The sequence below is a fragment of the Pleurodeles waltl genome, chromosome 2_2 (genome assembly GCF_031143425.1).
Source record: "Pleurodeles waltl isolate 20211129_DDA chromosome 2_2, aPleWal1.hap1.20221129, whole genome shotgun sequence".
NCBI classification, from domain to species: domain Eukaryota; kingdom Metazoa; phylum Chordata; class Amphibia; order Caudata; family Salamandridae; genus Pleurodeles; species Pleurodeles waltl.
This window is the reverse complement of record NC_090439.1, coordinates 187974084-187991216: the sequence shown is the minus strand read 5'-3', so window position 1 is coordinate 187991216 and position 17133 is coordinate 187974084.

Below are 17133 nucleotides of genomic sequence, written 5' to 3'. Positions count from 1 at the left end.
TTTTGAACCTCACTTGTTCACTTTGCTGGTGTTGACGGAGACACTGAGCTACCTTCAACCTTTAGAGCCAGTGGCTTAAGTACTGAGGACTGAGTGACCACAAGGTGGGTAGGAGAGAGTCCTACGCCCTTTGCCCTTGGGCAAACATTGCGTACTGGACCTGGGAGATCCCATAATCAAGCTCTCAGATCTGGGTTTGACCTGGGACTGTTGGACCATCTAGAGGTACGAAACAAAACGAGAGGTGTGAAGTGAGTGCAGCGGCCATAGTCGGCTGCTGCTGACAGAGTGCCTTGTGAGCCTGGCGGAATATGTCTGGCTAGAGCTGGGTGTGGTGTGCACTTACAGTTGTTCCCATCTCAACCCTCTCCTCTTGGCCTGTGCATGACTATTTGTTGTCGGCAGAGTCCATAACTGATCTGGAAAGGTACGGGCAGAGAACTAGCTGTAAATAAGAGGAAGTGGGAGTCAGCTACAAGAGAGATGTCAGCAAAAGAGCAAACTAAGGGCATGAAATCAAGGGACTGTTCCCTGGACAATAGTTCCTCAGGGCAGGAGCACAACACAGAGTACACTCCGGGTGTGAACTCAATGTGCTACTCGCAGAGTAGCTGAATCCCGGGTTTCTTGGGAGTGCATCAGAGTAGGGAAACGAGGGGGCTAAAAGAAGAAATAAATGATCTGTTTGTCCAACAGGAACAATCCAACACATTTAAAACACCTAGGATAACAGATTTCTTTCAGTCACTAAGCAGTCGAGAAGGTAGATCTATACAAGTAGCACTAAGTGCACTAAGTCTATCAAGTGCATTAGATGGAACTCAGGATACAAAGGAGACTAAGGAAAAAGAGCATGAAGCTGTGACTCCCACCACCCCCTCGGTAGCCGATAATGATTATCTCACATAAGCTGAAAAAAAGTAGCTGAACAACTGGGCACAGACCTTGAGATGTGGGATGCAAAAATGAAGCACAAGTAGGACTCATGACAACCAAGGTGCAATCAAATAAAAGAAACAACTAGGTGTTAAAGAGCTCTCAGTCTGAACTTTTTTCCTTTCCAGAGTTTAGGGGGGGCAAAGTAGAAGAGCAGTCGTCCAAGGGTAGATGGAGTGATGCACATGATGTTTCATGGCCAACTCTTCGAGATGGTGGAACCAACCTAACAGGGCAAGAAAATGAATGCAATACAGACCAGCAAAGTATGGGCAATAACGCTAAGATGTGGGCAGCAATTTTAAATTCCATGCAACTGACAGTAATGGCCCTCAGGCACCATTCGAATAAAACAGACATCCAAGTTGATTTACTTAACACTATGGCAGTTTTTGTCTCTGGGATTGATGAGAAGCTTGAGAAAATAAACTCCCCGATCATGAGGGTACAGGCAAATCACTCAACAGATTTTATGATCTGCTCGTGTAAGGAGGTGGTGGACAGACTAGTACAGTTGCCGGCGACCATGGAAGAAATTTTAGGGGATGGTAAAAAAAGGCTTCGACATGGGATGGGTCGCAAGTTGTAACTCCTCCAAATTCTACGTTGGATTTGTCCTCAAACAACAGCCTGTTAATATGACTGGAGGTCGATTATGAAGATCTCAAAAGCAAAAGCCATCAGGCGGAATCAGAGATAAGAGAGTGCAAAGACGAAAGGCCAATTAGGCAAAAAAGGAGTGTCATGATCACAAAAGCCAATGCATATGACAGGCCATAGTCAGGATACAATGCGTAAACTTGTCAAGCTGACAAAAAGGGAGGGAAAGCGAGCAAGAAAGGAGAGGAATAGTATCTGTACACATCACATAGAACTCACAAGTGGCTATTGCCAAGTAGGCAAAACTTGTGAAGCAGACTCCATTTGAAGGATAATGTAGTGGCACTAGAACTTATTATATTACCGAAAAGCTCGAGCTGCGGACCTGCAGTATCTTCAAGTCAACAGTTATTGAGTCAGGAGTGTGTTCCTGAGTCAGCCACAGTAAGAGGCCATCCTTCACCGGCTTTACAAGCTAGGTGTGGTATATCAGATAGGGATAGCGCCCCGACCATCATCAATCCGAACCCCAGAAAAATCTAGCGTGGGTGATTGTGGTATGATATTGGCTGCAGGGGACTTCAGATATGACAGGTAAGAGCGGAACCTAAAGGAAGTATCAACTCAAACTACTCTAGCACAGGGAATATGGCCACAGCTATCTAAGAATGGGTATCTTCCATCTAATATATGGGAAAATGAGGACAGTCAACTGGAATTCAAGGCTGGGAAAGGCCGTGGTAACAGTGACATTGTGCAGACTGTTGTTGGGTGTTCTACTGACCCAGGCGGTGGCAATTATTGGTCCATGAATTTAAATCATGACGTCTTAAATTGCTTGCGCATATTACAATTCATAAAGGCAGTGCCATGGTTGGAACATGTTGTATCATAAGATATCCTATCTCTTCGATTTTTACCAGCAAGAGGGCAGCAGCACTCAGACCCCACCTTTGTCATCTTTACAACCATGCAACTGGTGCCCTTGATTATGAGAGGAAACAATTGTGTAAATAATGGGGTATTGAAATAATAGTATAGCAGGGGGACCAATACCCCCACCTGTTAGGAAATGAACAGCATCCAGACCAAAAAACGCTGTTAATACTCCATCGGTATTAAGAGGAGCAGTAGGGGGTGCTCCTGTTACAGACCATATTAGAGCCTTACCAAAACAATCTACAGTAAAAGTAGGAGTGGCAGAAGCAGAGGGGTTGCCCCAGTGGGAAGTAATGGGAAGTGATGATAAGTCAAGCTACTCAAAGCAATTGGTGCTGGTTGCCTTTAGCTTTAGTTCAAAGGAGCAACTGTGGAGACTGAGTAGTGGAATTCCCCATTGCCCCCACAATGGTAAGAATTGGCCATTTCTTCGTAGAACATAGATGGGCTATCATCAAAGGCAGGGGATCCTTATTTCCTGCACTTTTTGGGAACATTCAACATATTAATGCTGCAGGAGACCTGATCGCAAGGCATTATACCTCTAGTTGGGTTTGCAGAATACAGGAAACCGGCAGAGAAAAGCAACAACTTTGGTAGGACTAAAGGAGGGCTGGCAATTTATATTAACACCAATTTGCAAATAGAGAGCAGAGAAATACATACAGATGATTCAGGTCTTGCAGTGCGTCTGGATGGGTGGACCTGGCAACTAAATCAATCCTTGATTCTTGCAAATATATATGTTAAACCTAGGAGGAAGGCGAAAGCAGTAGAGAGGCTTATAGCAATTGTGCAGCTCATTAACAACAATTATTGCTCACAGTATCTGTTAATCTCTGGAGATTTTAATCTCAACCTCCTCTTTCATACTCCAAGCGAGGAGTTTACGACAGTTGTGGGGGTTTTACCTAAACAGAGTCTGCCCCTCGATATGCGGAAGGATAAAATAGGAGAGGAATTAATCAAAATGTGTGAGCTGTATGGTCTACTGGTTTTGAATGGATGTAAATCCAGTGATATTCCTGCTGCATGGACTCGAGCAACTGGTAAAACAGACTCTTATCTTGACTATACATTAGTGACTCTACCCCTATTTGGCTTAGAACAGGAATTTACAATATTGCAATGTGAGGAGAGTGGCCATCATTCTCAAGCAGTAATGGTATGTGCATTCACCTGTAAATATAATGCTTCTCAGGTTCTCCAGGGTGAAATTGTAACCGAAAATCTGAAGCGCCTGAAATGGACTGCAAGTTCAGTTAAACCTATGACTACAGCAGGCCTCCATACCCGTGAGTGCCCTGACTCGCTATGGGGCCGCAATTTGCGACCCACCTCATTAATATTAATGAGGTGGGTCTTTGCGACCCCATAGCGACTCGCAGAAGGTGTCTGAGACACCTTTCTGCATTAGGTTTTGCGACTCGGAAATTGTGAGTCGCTCGGAGTCACAATTTCCGAGTCGCAAAACCTATTGTTGCTACATCTGGCCCTTAATTACACTTTCTCGCTCGCTAGGTCCATTTATGGCTAAATCTTGAAACCTTAAGGTGAGGTCAGAAAGGCTAAACTGTTACCAACGTTGTTCCATGAAGCAGAAGTAATGTTAGGAGCTGGCCGCACTTCTGGACAAACTCTTGGTGAGATCATATAAACAATCATTTCGGCTGCTCAGTTAGGCATCACCAGCTCAAGTGAGACTGGAGGTCTCACTAATGAAACAGTAATTTGCCAGACCAGCAGCATTTGTTAAGAGTTGCTACTAGCCGAGGACTGTCGCTGAGGGCAGCCTGGACAGAAGTGAATTTGAAACTCGGGAACAAGGAGTATAAAAATTATTATTTGGAAAAAAGCATTGAGTGACTTGAGCTGGGTAACCTGTGGAAATAGTGGTACTTCTGTTACAGCTTTTCAACAGGCAGTGAATAAATGGGCTAAGTTGCAAAGCAGGGTAGCCGATGAAAAGCAGGTGGCGAAGCGATCCCATAACTGGCTAGTCTTGAAATCATACACCGCTGTGAAACATTCACCTCTCTTGGAAGCCAATTACCACTGGAAAATAAAAGAGATTTTGGCACTGAGACTGGGGATATCCCTACATTAGATCTTTGCCCGATATTGATGCAAGAAGACTCCTTCTTCGCGAATAAGAAATGCTCAGGCAGCACATTATCTGTATCTACCCTGCCTTGGCCACTCAATGAAGAGAATTGTTGAAAAAATAATTTAATAATTTAGGGAACTGGTCGTGTCGCACAGCTTTGACTCTAAACATTAGATTGCCTCAGTTACTAGAAATATTTAAGTTGCTCATTAAAGCCTCATAAAGACATTAAGCGGTAACTGAGATAGCAATTGAGGTCTTTGATAAGATGTGTTACAGGCACATGCATCTGATTCGCTGATAGGATCCTGGATGTACCCTAGGTTCCTATTCCATCAGGGTGGGTATAAGTCAGCACCTCACTATTATCCTTTGCCAACAATCGTTAGATTGAAATGTCATATAATTAACATTAGCTCAGGGCAGTGCATAATAAGCCTAAGTGGCTGCTAGGGCCACACATGATCTTGTAGTTTTCCATCCCCTCAGGCTGACCTGCATAGTACCATATTATTATTTACTGGGCATTGTCTCATATGATTGAGGTGCTTAATTAGCATCATTTGCGTCTTTTGCACATGTTGAAAATGTTATGACTTTATTAATGGCAACAGCAATTTCCATGTAAACTGTCTTATACGTGCTATTTGTATAAGATGAAATATTGGGACCGCTGTTTCATGATACAGTTTGTTTTTTCATGTTTGTTTTCATTAAGGTTTATTGCTTCACTGACTAATAAACAGATTCTTGAATTTGTGGATCCACGTCAAAGATGCGTCTCGCAGTTGAGGCTCTGCATTGGTTTTGAGACGCGGTGAGGCTGTGGTGTTAGGCCCTGTTGAGGCTGCTTGTGTTGCGAAGGCCAGTATTAAGGACCCATTGCTCATTTGAGACGATGTGTCGGTTCCCATGAGCAGTAAAGCTACTATGCAGAGTTTCAGCAGCGTCATTGAGTCGATGGAAGATGCGAGTAACTTGCTTAGAGAAAAGCGGCGTGAAGTGGCATTTCCTAGGATGATGTGTGGAAACCAGATGCTGGTTGCTGCTGCAATGGAAGTCTGTTGCGACAGGTCCAAACAACACAAAAGTGGTGATGTGTTTGTTCTGTTCAAATATGTGCCGCTCAGCTGTGCAGATGCGTTGGTTCTGCTCGGGAGGCATCGCTCAGCAGAGGATGCATATGTTCTGCTGAGAAAGCACCTTAGGCCCACTTCCAAGCGTACAGGACTGGAGTGGAACCACTTAGTGGAATAGACTCCAAATGGCAGAATCCAGGTGCAGAAGCAGGGTGTTTGGAATTCTTTTTTGTCTCTGAGACTTCAGATCTAGAGGCCAGACAGCTAGTCCCTGTAGTCACTCTGGGTTCAAGTTATGCAGGTTCAGTCCTTCTCACCCAGGCAGAGAAACAACAGACAGCAGGGCAGCAAGGCAGAAGTCCAGCAAATCAGCAGTCCAGCAGAGTGCCAGTTCATGAGCAGCACAGTAGTCCTTCTTCCTATCAGAGTATTCATAGGTGCAGAAATGTACTGAAGTGGTGGTGTCAGAGGTCCAGTACTTATACTCAGGTTTGGAGAAATGAGGTGAGGGAGAATTCAAAGACAGGCCTTTGAAGTGCACAGAGGTCCTTCCATTCCTGCCCTGGCTCCAGACTCACTTAAGGGGGTTATGCAGCCCTTTGCATGGGGACAAGACACAACCTATTCAGGTACAAGTGAGGCTATGCCCAGCTCTTCCCTTTCCTCTTCTCAGGATGACCCATCAAGTCACACCTAAGCTCCAATTGTGTGTAGCTATCTAGGGGGAATACACAAAGCCCAGCTGTCACCTCCACAAACATATAAGTGAGCCGACACAGGCAGCAGGCACCAAATGGCTAAGTAAGAAAACTTTCAGAACTGCAATTTAAAAACCGACTTTCTTTAAGAAATGTTTTTATTCATTTTGCATTTCAACAAAACCACACAAAACAGAAAACAAACAGTGAGACAAAAAATCTGCATTCAAGAGACGTGAAGGCAGTATCATTAACGAGTGGTGAGGAGAGTAGCACTGGAGCTAACACCACCATAAGAAAAGAACGCAAACCCCAAGTAGGCTCCTGCCCCTCCACAAAGCCAATACACCACCCTTCATCCCAGTGACCCAAGCGCCCATCCACTCCTGGATGCACTATGACATGCTCATACACTCTGCAACAACCATCACATACAGCACCAGCCCACATCAGTGGTCATTCTGAGCCTGTGCTGTGGCCAGCACATCTGCAACAGGTGAAGAAACTTCCATCTCAGAATTATCCACAATAATTTGACGCTCACGACTTACCCGAGGACAAGCCATCACTCTAGTGCCCAATGCAAGCAAAATCTGCATCTTCCTCACTCCTCTGGCCTCTTCCCTGTGAAGTGCTTCCCTTTCACAGTCCACCCATTTTGCCAGCTACAACCTCCATCAATATATATCCAGATCTGATCAGATTTCCAACTCATCATTATCTGCCTACGAGCAAGAATCAGGGCCAGAGACCAATCAGTAACCTTCAGGGCCTCAGCGCGCTTGTGATGACCAAGGAGGCAAAGCTGAGGACTAAGTGCAAATTCCTGATCGGTGGCCCAATGAACCACCTGAAAGACTGACGTCCAATATGGCGGCAAGAAGGGGTAAGACCACACCAGATGCAAAAAGCTGGCATCCTCAGTAGCACATCACAGACACACCAACGTCGCCCCAGGAAACATGGCGTGTATGCACCGAGGGATAAGGTAGGCCTGATGTAAATAATAAAACTGGATAAGCTTGAAGCAAGCTTTCTGGGACACCCTTGAGGTGCACTCTGGTACCCCCATCCAAGCCTAATCTGTCAGTGGTTACTCAAGATCCCGTTTTCAGCGTACCCACAACTCCGCAAGGTCTAACCGGTTCCCGTGCAGGAGGGCCCTTTACAGTAGGGAAACTGCCTTCACCCAAACCGTGATGAGAAGTAGAGGGGGAAGACAATCGTGCTCCGGCGGTTCTGCCACTCCCAAATGCCACCACTCACGCATCCTATGCACTAGCATGCTGTGCAACAAGCCCCAAAAGGAGGTCATAAGACTCCTTGGGAGCAAGAAGGGGCAGAATTCACCCACCACAAAAATATCACCCAGCATCACAACCCAGCCTTCCTTCAGCAGTGGAGAGCAGACTAGCCACCTCACTGCTCCCAACATCAAGCCACCAGGAGCAGGCTTTCGCACGTATACAATGTTGCGGTATGCATTCGCCTTAAGGCCCTGTCCCAAAAATAGGCCCTCATTACAACTTTGGCGGGTGTGGCCATTTCAACATCCCCGCTGGGCCGGCGGGTGGAAACCGAGTTTCTGCCCGCCGGCCCAGAGGGGATGATGGCCGCAACATTAGAGCCGGCTCCAAATGGAGCCGGCGGTGTTGCGGCAGTGCAACAGGTGCAGTTGCACCTGTCACACTTTTCACTGTCTGCTATGCAGACAGTGAAAAGCTTCATGGGGCTGTGCCAGGGGGCCTGTTACTCCCCTTTCCACCAGCCTTTTCTTGGTGGTTCCTACCGCCATGAAAAGGCTGTGCAGGAGGGGGACTCGTAATCCCCTCGGCAGCACTGCCCCGGAGGATTAAATCCGCTGGGACCAACGTGGCGGAAAACCGCCGGTCCCGGCGGTGCGACCTTGCACTGCCAGCCTGTTGGCGGTGCAATCGACAAAACGGCCCTTAGTGTGCCATTTTAATGAGCATGTTCAAATTCTGCACTATAGAGGTTGGGGAAGACCTTAATAAAATCCGGGTCAGTGACTCCTTAGTCGGGGAACCACTCACTCAGGCACCCACAGTGTCCCATAAATAGGTCTGCCAGTGACCCACCCATTACAACTGTCCTGCTATATAATACAATTCCAGATCATGGACTGCGAAACTGACCTCTAGCACTGACAAGGTGCTATGGAGTTCTCAAAAGAACTCCTAGGGCAGCTCAAGTGGAAGTGCCACAAACCAATAAAGGAGACAGGGAAGGACAAACATCTTGAATATTGCAGCCCTGCCACTCATGGAAAGCGGCAACGTTGTCCAAAACCCCACTGATCGTTATAATTCAGCAAGTGCATGGACATAGTTGCCATCAAACAGTAAATAAGGCTAATGATAGATAGAGACCCCCATGGCTATAGGATAGTGTGATGTACCCATCACAACACCGGGGCCACAAGTGGGGGACGGTACTCCACCGTCTACCCCTGCAATGGATGCACAAAAAATGTTTACTCCAGTTAACCTCCAGCTCTGAATGGTGTCTAACTCTGTCAGCGTCTTCAATGCCCCTGTAAATCAGTATCCTCCCCCCTCAGATAAAGTAGCAAATTGGCTGCATCTAAGGAAAGGAATTTAGATTCATCAGCAAGGCGCAGTCCACAGTAGTAACAGCCTAAATGAACCATATGAGAGAACGGTCCCATTGCCAGAGCAAAAGATAAGGGGATAAAGGACAACCAAGACGGGTGCACTGTTCCGCCACAAAAGCTTCTGATTTCAGAGAGGCGGTACAGGTAAAGGAGCTTTGTCCATCTGGCAAAGATGAGGCCCATGGCAAACAAAGTAGCATATAAAAACTCCCACCGGAGCGAGCCAAAGGCCTTTCTGATGTCCACCAAGAGGACCAATGCCCTCTATGGTAAATGCTCATGTTGGTCCAATGAGAGGAGCAGCTGGCAAATATTAGGCATGGTACTACACGTCGGGATAAAGCCAATCAGATGAGCATGCCGCAGAGAGCTCATATGGGGAAGCAAGCGGGCAGCCAACACCTTGCTCAAAATGTAATAATCCAAGTTAAGCATAGAGAGTGGGTAGTAGGAATCACGGAAGAGAAAGTCTTTATCTTTCTTTGGGAGCGACAAAATAGCAGTCTCATGTAGAGACGAAGGAAGCAGCCCCCACTGGCAGAAGTCATTAAAGAGGGCCACAAGTTTGGGGACAAGGACCGGGGCATAAGCTTCATAGAACTCTACAGGTAGACCATTAAGGCCTGACACTTCCCCCCAGCCATTCCCTTAATGACACCCCAGACTTTTTGTTCTGTAATATCTGCCCCCAACTGATCCACCACCTTAGGACTAATTGCAACCGGCAAGGAATTTGCAACATAATCCAACATGTCTGCATCACCACATCTGGGCTTTCTCAAATATAATTCCCTGTGGTGGTGCAGAAATGCCTCATCAATATCGTTCTGAGTGAAGATGTTCCGCCCTGAGGAGTTGTGCACCTGAAGGATAGTATGCCCACAGTTTTCAGCCTGTAGAAGCCATCTCAACACTCTATCAGCATGTGCCCTAATTGCATACGACTTATAGTCAAAGCGCCGCAGGCATTCAACCAACTTGTACAATTTCTCATGTTCCTCCACCACTTTCTGCCTCCCATTTGGAGTTCCCTCCACCTCACGCAGGAGTTCATCCATCACTGCCTCCTCACGTTGAACATCTTTGTGCAATTAGGCCCATACCCCCACTCTATTACAGATACAATAACCCCTGCGCACCACTTTCATGGCTTCCCATTCAAGTCCCACTGATGAGGCCGAGCCTGCAATGTCTAGCCAGAAACCTGTGAGATGTTCACTCAATAGCACCTGGAAGGCCTGATCCTCTAACATCGTCCGATGTAATCGCCAGGTTAGGACTATGGTTCTAGTGGAGGAACATTGAAAGGTGTAGGAGTATACAGAAGAACATGGGTTGTGTGTTCTCCAACAGCAGACCAAGCACCACTGGACCACCCACGAACATGCAAAGTCTGCTAGTTAAACCATCGGTGCACTGTGCAGGGGATACAATCTATCTAACATGGTATCCACCACACAATGCTGTCATAGTTGGTAACCCACCAGTCATGGGGCGGAAACACCCCATTTAGGCCCGCACCACTGGTACCACCCACTGTTTATCACTCCAAACAAATGAGTTCCACTGCCACACACATACCGCCCGCAAAAAATAAAAAGATAAAACAACAAACAATAAAAAACAAGCCCCCCCAAATGAGACACATAATCATCCTGTTCAAAGACCCTAGCACACTAGGTTCACCAAGGAGCCAAACAAAGGCCAACAGGCCACCAAATTCCATGACTGAGCAAGGCTACCAGAGAGGGGGGCCCTGGCTAAAGGAGAAGAAAGCAGCAAACTGGCAAATCAACAGATTCAACGGGACATGTCCTCAAGCCCCCTGCCCACTCCCCCAGTCACATCTCAATTACACAAGGGGAGGAATGAACTTATCAGCTCAAGAGATGAGGTGTGCGTCCATCTTGGTGACAGAATTGAGTACTCAGTAGCCCACACAGAACCTGAATTTAGGTGAGGCGCCCAGTGGGACAGCCTTTGGAACCAGCACCACAGGGCTGGAGGTTGGAGGGCCCTTTACAGGGGGACTGTCTCCCATGTCGATGTCATGGACACACAGGTGTGTGACTGGTATGAGGGAAAACAGAGAGGCAAACTGTTCCAGTAACTGGTAACAGTCACTCTGCTGCTCTGGGGTGAAGGAATTAGAGGGGTTGATACCTTCCACTGACCCATCATCCTCCCGGGCAGAGAGGAGGTGACGGGTGAGGCTCGCTTTCCTCCTCCACCCCCTCATCTGTCACGAGGACCATGGTTACTTGAGACCTCTCACAGTGAGCCTTCAGTTGATTTACATGGACCACCCATAAGGGGTTTCTAGGGGTCTGGAGATCTGCCAAGTAGGTGGACTCCCCCTTCTACTCCTTTACTTCATATGGGCTGGTCCAGTGGTACTGGAGAGATCTGGGTTCTACTGGCTCCATGATCCATACTTTTGGGCCAGAAACTCCACCATGGTGCCCTTCTGGTCATACCAGATTTTCATGACTTTGTGACTGGCCTCAAGGTTGCTTTTTGACTTTTTCTAGAAGTTGTGCATCGCGTTGCAGAGGGCTAGCATGTAGCTGACCAAATCCTGGGAGTGGGGTTTCATGAAAGCTCGCTCCCACCCCTCCTTGACAAGACTCAGAGGTCCCCTAACAGGATAGCCATAGAGGAGTTCAAAGGGCTGAATCCTACTAATTTCAGTGGTACCTCCCTGAAGGCAAAGAGAAGGCATGGCAAGAGAACGTCCCACCTGTGCCTCACGGGTTCAGGTAGCCTTATAATCACGCCCTTCAGGGTCTTGCTGAATCTCTCCAGAAGACCATTGGTTTGGGGGTGATAGGGTGTGGTGAACATGTAGGTTACACCACACTCATCCCACATGGACTTTATGTCCTTAGACATGAAGTTAGTGACTCTGTCAGACACTACCTTCTTGGGGGACCCAACACTGGCAAAGATCCCCATCAGAATTCATCTGAGATTGTCTTCATTTGGGGCCAATAGAAGTTGGAGACAAGCCTGGTGAAGGTCTTGTTTTGCCCTAAATGTCCTGCCAGGGGTATATCTCGAACCAGAACAAGTAGGAGGGCCCTGTAACACTGAGGGACCACCAGCACACGGGCTGCCCCAGTATCAGGAGCCTTGACTTGCTATATAGGAGATCATACTCCGATAAGGTGGTCCCCAGAGCTTTCACCTGCTCCCTCGGCTGCAACCTGCTGCCTCAAGCCCTCAAGAGTGGAACACTCTTTCTGCTCTTGCAGAATGCCTTCCAGGTGGGCACACCCACAACTTGCCAACCAGCAAGATCAGCCAGGTCACCTAGGGTAGCAATGTCCTCCCCAGTTGGCTTGGGGCCTTCTCCTCAGGGATCCTGTTAACCCCCATTGTGGGAACTTCAGGGGCTGTTTTCCCTCTGCCCTTGCCCCTATCATTCTTGGCAGTTGTCTTGGCCATTGTTCCAGGCTCCAGACACCATTTACTCACTTCCTGGGTAGCTATGGACCATGTGGTCATACAGACCCACTCAGGCAGTTCTAATATCTTCAAGTGAGACCTGACCTCCCACCGGGCAGTGTGCTCCAGGTCGTTGCCTAGCAGTTAATCTACAGGCATGCCAGGGCTCATAGCTACTTTCAGAGATCTTGAGACCCCCCCCGACACTTACTAGAACCACCGGTAGATGGACTGGTCATCGACTAAGACGGTGGAATATGTTTGGCATGGACCTGCTCTGCATACACTAGCTGACACTTCACAGTTGTCATCCTGACTCCTTTGTCTTGCAGAGTCTCCACCCATTGCACACTGACTATACTTTGAAGTACTTTGAAGGGTTTTAGGCACAACCTCCTTATCCACTAGGTAAACTAGGGTTACCTCTGTCTGCTACACAAAGCTAACTGGGTATACCCCTCCCCCAGCATTACACTTGCCAAACCAGGTTTCTGCTCACCATTGGCTTGCCAATACTTAGCACTGTGTCTATTGAGGTAGAAATCTCCTTGTCTTGTGATCATCAAACCCCTTCTTAGGATCAGACTCAAACTGATTTCGACTTCTCCCTTGGGAATTATTTTGGGGGCCTTTAAAGAACTCTTTAATTGAATTTTAGTGAATTACACGTATAAGAGATAATAAGGTAATACCAACGTTATTCTATGGGAAAGGTAGGCCTTACAGCAGAGAAAAATGGGTTTTCACTTACAGGGACACATGCAACTTAAAAACACATGTCCTGCCTTTTAAATGCATTCCACCTTGCCCTCTGGGTTACCCCTGGCCGACCTTAGGGATGACCTATATATATAAAAAGGGAAGGTTTAGATCTGGCAAGGGAGTTATGGCAGTATAAATTTACACACACAGGCTCTGCAATGGCAGGCCTAAGACATAGTTAAAGGACTACTTAAGCGGGTGGCACAATCAGTGCTACAGAGCCTAAGCACATGTTGTGCACTTTACTAGGGACTTATAAGTAAATTAAATAAGCCAATTGGGGATAAGCCAATATTATCATGTTTAGGGAAGAGAGCATAAGCACTTTGGCACTGGTTAGCAGTAGAAACGTGTAAATACCAGCAAAAACGAAATCTGAAAAATGGAGGAGGAAGGCAAAAAGTTGGGTGGAAGATAACCCTGAGGCTGTCAGGTCTGACACGATAGTAAAACATAATGAATAAAGAATGGGTACGAGGGAAACCTATGTATTTCCGAAATGTGCTCAAGATACAGAGTTTAGGAACAGTAGTTGTTTGTACGCCTCTTAATTTAGGACTATTCATCCAGTCATGTGATTCAGAGAGCATGTTGCAAAGAAAGCTCTTCCAGAAAGACTAATGCCCATATTTATACTTTTTTAGCGCAGCATTTGGGTCATTTTTTGATGCAAAAGTGGCGCAAACGTACAAAATATAATTGCATTTTGTAACTTTGCACCGCTTTTGCATCGCAAAAGGACGCAAATGCGGCACTAAAAAAGTGTAAATATGGACCTAAGGATCTCACGGTTTGAAGGAAAGGGTACTCCATGAAAATTTGGCAGATCTCTTCTTTCTTGATTTTCAATTGGAAGCCACAAATGCAGAGACATCAGTTGGTAATAAAAACGGTTCTACTATTTTGTGTTTCCAAACATCTCCCAATAAAAATGGTACCCAACTTGCGTCAATGGGCAAAATCAACACCTTTTTTACAATGAGGATAGTTGAGGAATTTGGGCACCAGCTCAACTCCTAGTTAGGTAAACATGGCAAACCCAGAAATTTCTAAAACAAAATAGACATTCAGGAGAATCCATGTGGTGTGACTCTTGTGGATCCCGCAATTTTTGTACCCAGAAGGCCTGCCAGACCTCAAATGTATGCAAAAAGTGACAATTTTCTCATATTTCTGTGAGAAAAAGGTGAGCAAACTTCTGAAGAGCCACAAAATTCCTACCACCAAGTGTTCACACACTTCTTTTCATAACAATGGAACCTGACTGGTGTGGCTTGACCTAGTGTCCGTGACACAAGAAGGCTCTAAAACACAATGTGGAGACCTCAAAACATCTGTGAAAAAATAATCAGTTTGGTGATGTGAGTATCAAGGGATTTTGGGCCCTGGCTCATACACTACCCAGGGAAACCAACCAAAACCAGATAGCCATTATCAGCCAAACAGATCACTCAGATCAACCAGCCTGCACCAGCTGTGTCCCTAGGGTGAAAAGGATCCGATGTGTAGGGCGTTCCTTTACCTTCATTGCTCCCAAGCTCTAGAACACTGTACCTTTCTCCCACAGATCAAATAACAACCTTCTAAGCTTCAGAAAAGAACTTAAAACTTACCTATTTGATTATGATTTCTCATCCCGGCAGGTAACCATGGGCTTAATAAATCCCCTGAAAAGAACAGAATAGCTCTAAAAACTAGACACCCAGGGGAGTTCAGGATGGTGTGACGTCAGGATTCAATTACATTTTTCACCCAGAAAGCCTTGCAAACCTTTGCTAAAACACACATTTTCCTCACATTTCTGTGAAAGTAAGTTCTGGAATCAGTGGGTATCTGCTTTTTTCCAGGGTTCCAACCCTTCTATTGATAGAAATTGTAGCCCACTTTTGTGGGTGGGCCTAGCCCCCGGGACAGGAAAGGTTCCACAATGCAATATGAACAGATATAATTTTTCCATTCAAAACCAAACCTTTTTTGCAATGTGGGTAGCTGTGAATTTTGGGCCTGGGATCAACAGACACAGATCAAACCAGGGACTAAGTAAGACCATATTGACTTGTCGCGGTCCCTAGTTTGATCTGTTCTTGCTGTGTGCACTAGGCCTAATCACACAAGAGAATAGTATTTTTATCGGAAGAGAACAATGAGTGGTGCAAATTTTCTGGATTCATGCTGATTCTATAAGTTTGTCTCACAACAATCTGTAGAAAATGTGTGCTTTAGCCAAAGGCTGAGGTTTGCAAGGTTTTCTGATTTCAAAAAAATGTTGTGGGGTCCACACAAGTCACAACACCCTGAAGTCTCCTACGTACCTACTTTTAAAAAATGTCTAGGTTTGTTAGGTTTCCTCAGAGGCCACCTACTACTCAAGTAAAGACTCATGCAAATTGGTTTTAGCATCTTCATCGTACTAGGTTCGAAGAGCAAATACTGACAACAGTATCAGGATACTGAACCCAAGACTACTGAAGGTAAACATTAAAGCCTCTTCAAAGCACTAGCCCATTTATAGTCCATTTGTATGCCTTTAACACACATTTACGAAACTTTTATTCGGTATGAAAAAATTCATCCATTACAGCAAATAATCACCAATACATTGTTAATATACCAATAAAACCATATATAGTAAAAACACCCATCAAAAATATAAACATATAAAAACCTCATTGATAAAAACAATAAAATAGAAGAATTCATTCTAAAAACTCTACATTTTTACGCCAAGTAATAGCTCCCTTCAGGAATGATCCCAGGCCCTTCCACACCAATACATCTGAGGCCATTTGCAACCACATAAAAGCAGGACGATATTGCACAAAACCCTTGGGCCTAAGGAGAGGTAATAAAAATCGAGTTCTAAACGGTGCATAAAAAACACAAAACAATGTAAAATGGAGCATGGTCTGTTGGGACACCCCATCACAGGGGCAAGGTCTAATAAATTTTTCCCCATACTGACCTAGCGGGAAACACAAATTGCTTCTAATGATCCCCAGACTGAATCGAGTTATAAGAGACCTTACCCTCACATCCTTTATCTCTAAGAGATGGCGCTCAGGACCCACCCACATCTTTAGCATGATGAAATCCCTGATCGATTTTTTCCCAAAAGCCTCCTACCCTCTTGGTCTCCTGGATTCTCAGAAAATTATCCTTAACCCATTTCTTATCATAGCTAGTCAGGCCCTCAGGATAGTCAAACAATTCAGGCCGCCCCAGGTCATGAGCCATCTTCCTTATGTGCGTCAGCCAGGGAATATTTTTTGCATTATCGCAAGCCAAACAATCCCTTAAGATATCCCTATTAAGAGTGGCATGTTCGTTACTGCAGATTGAGATCCATAACAGAAGGGGAGCCAACTGGATAGTGTCCTGCACAAACTCAAGCTCCAATTCCAGGTGAAGGCAAAAACCAGGGATGTTTTGTCCAACTCCCAGTAGCCTTCTGCAGAAACGATTTTCTTCCACCGTAAGGGCTCGGGTATCCCTATACCCCCAAAGTGCTGCACCATACAGCAGGACAGGAAGGCATTTCCGTCTACAAATTTCAAGCAAGGGCTTGATAGGTTTACTACCAACCCTTACAGCAAAGTCAAAGGTCGCACCAACTGTTGCATGAAAAAGCACACCCCTTCTGGCAATACAGGGTTTCCAAGATCCTTTCTCATCAAAAATGACCCCTAAATATGGGAACTCGTGAACCCTGATAATAACTTGATCCTCCACCCTTAGCTCCCCCACCCTGCTCAAGGGTCTTCCGCAAACCATAAAATGTGATTTCTTAAAATTGACCTCTAAACCCAAAGCTGACATAAAGGTGACGTAGGCTCTAACTATTTCCCGGAGACCATTCATCGTGCGGGCCATGAGGACCGCATCATCCGCGTACGTCAGCACAGGGATATCAATACCCTTCACCTTTGGGAC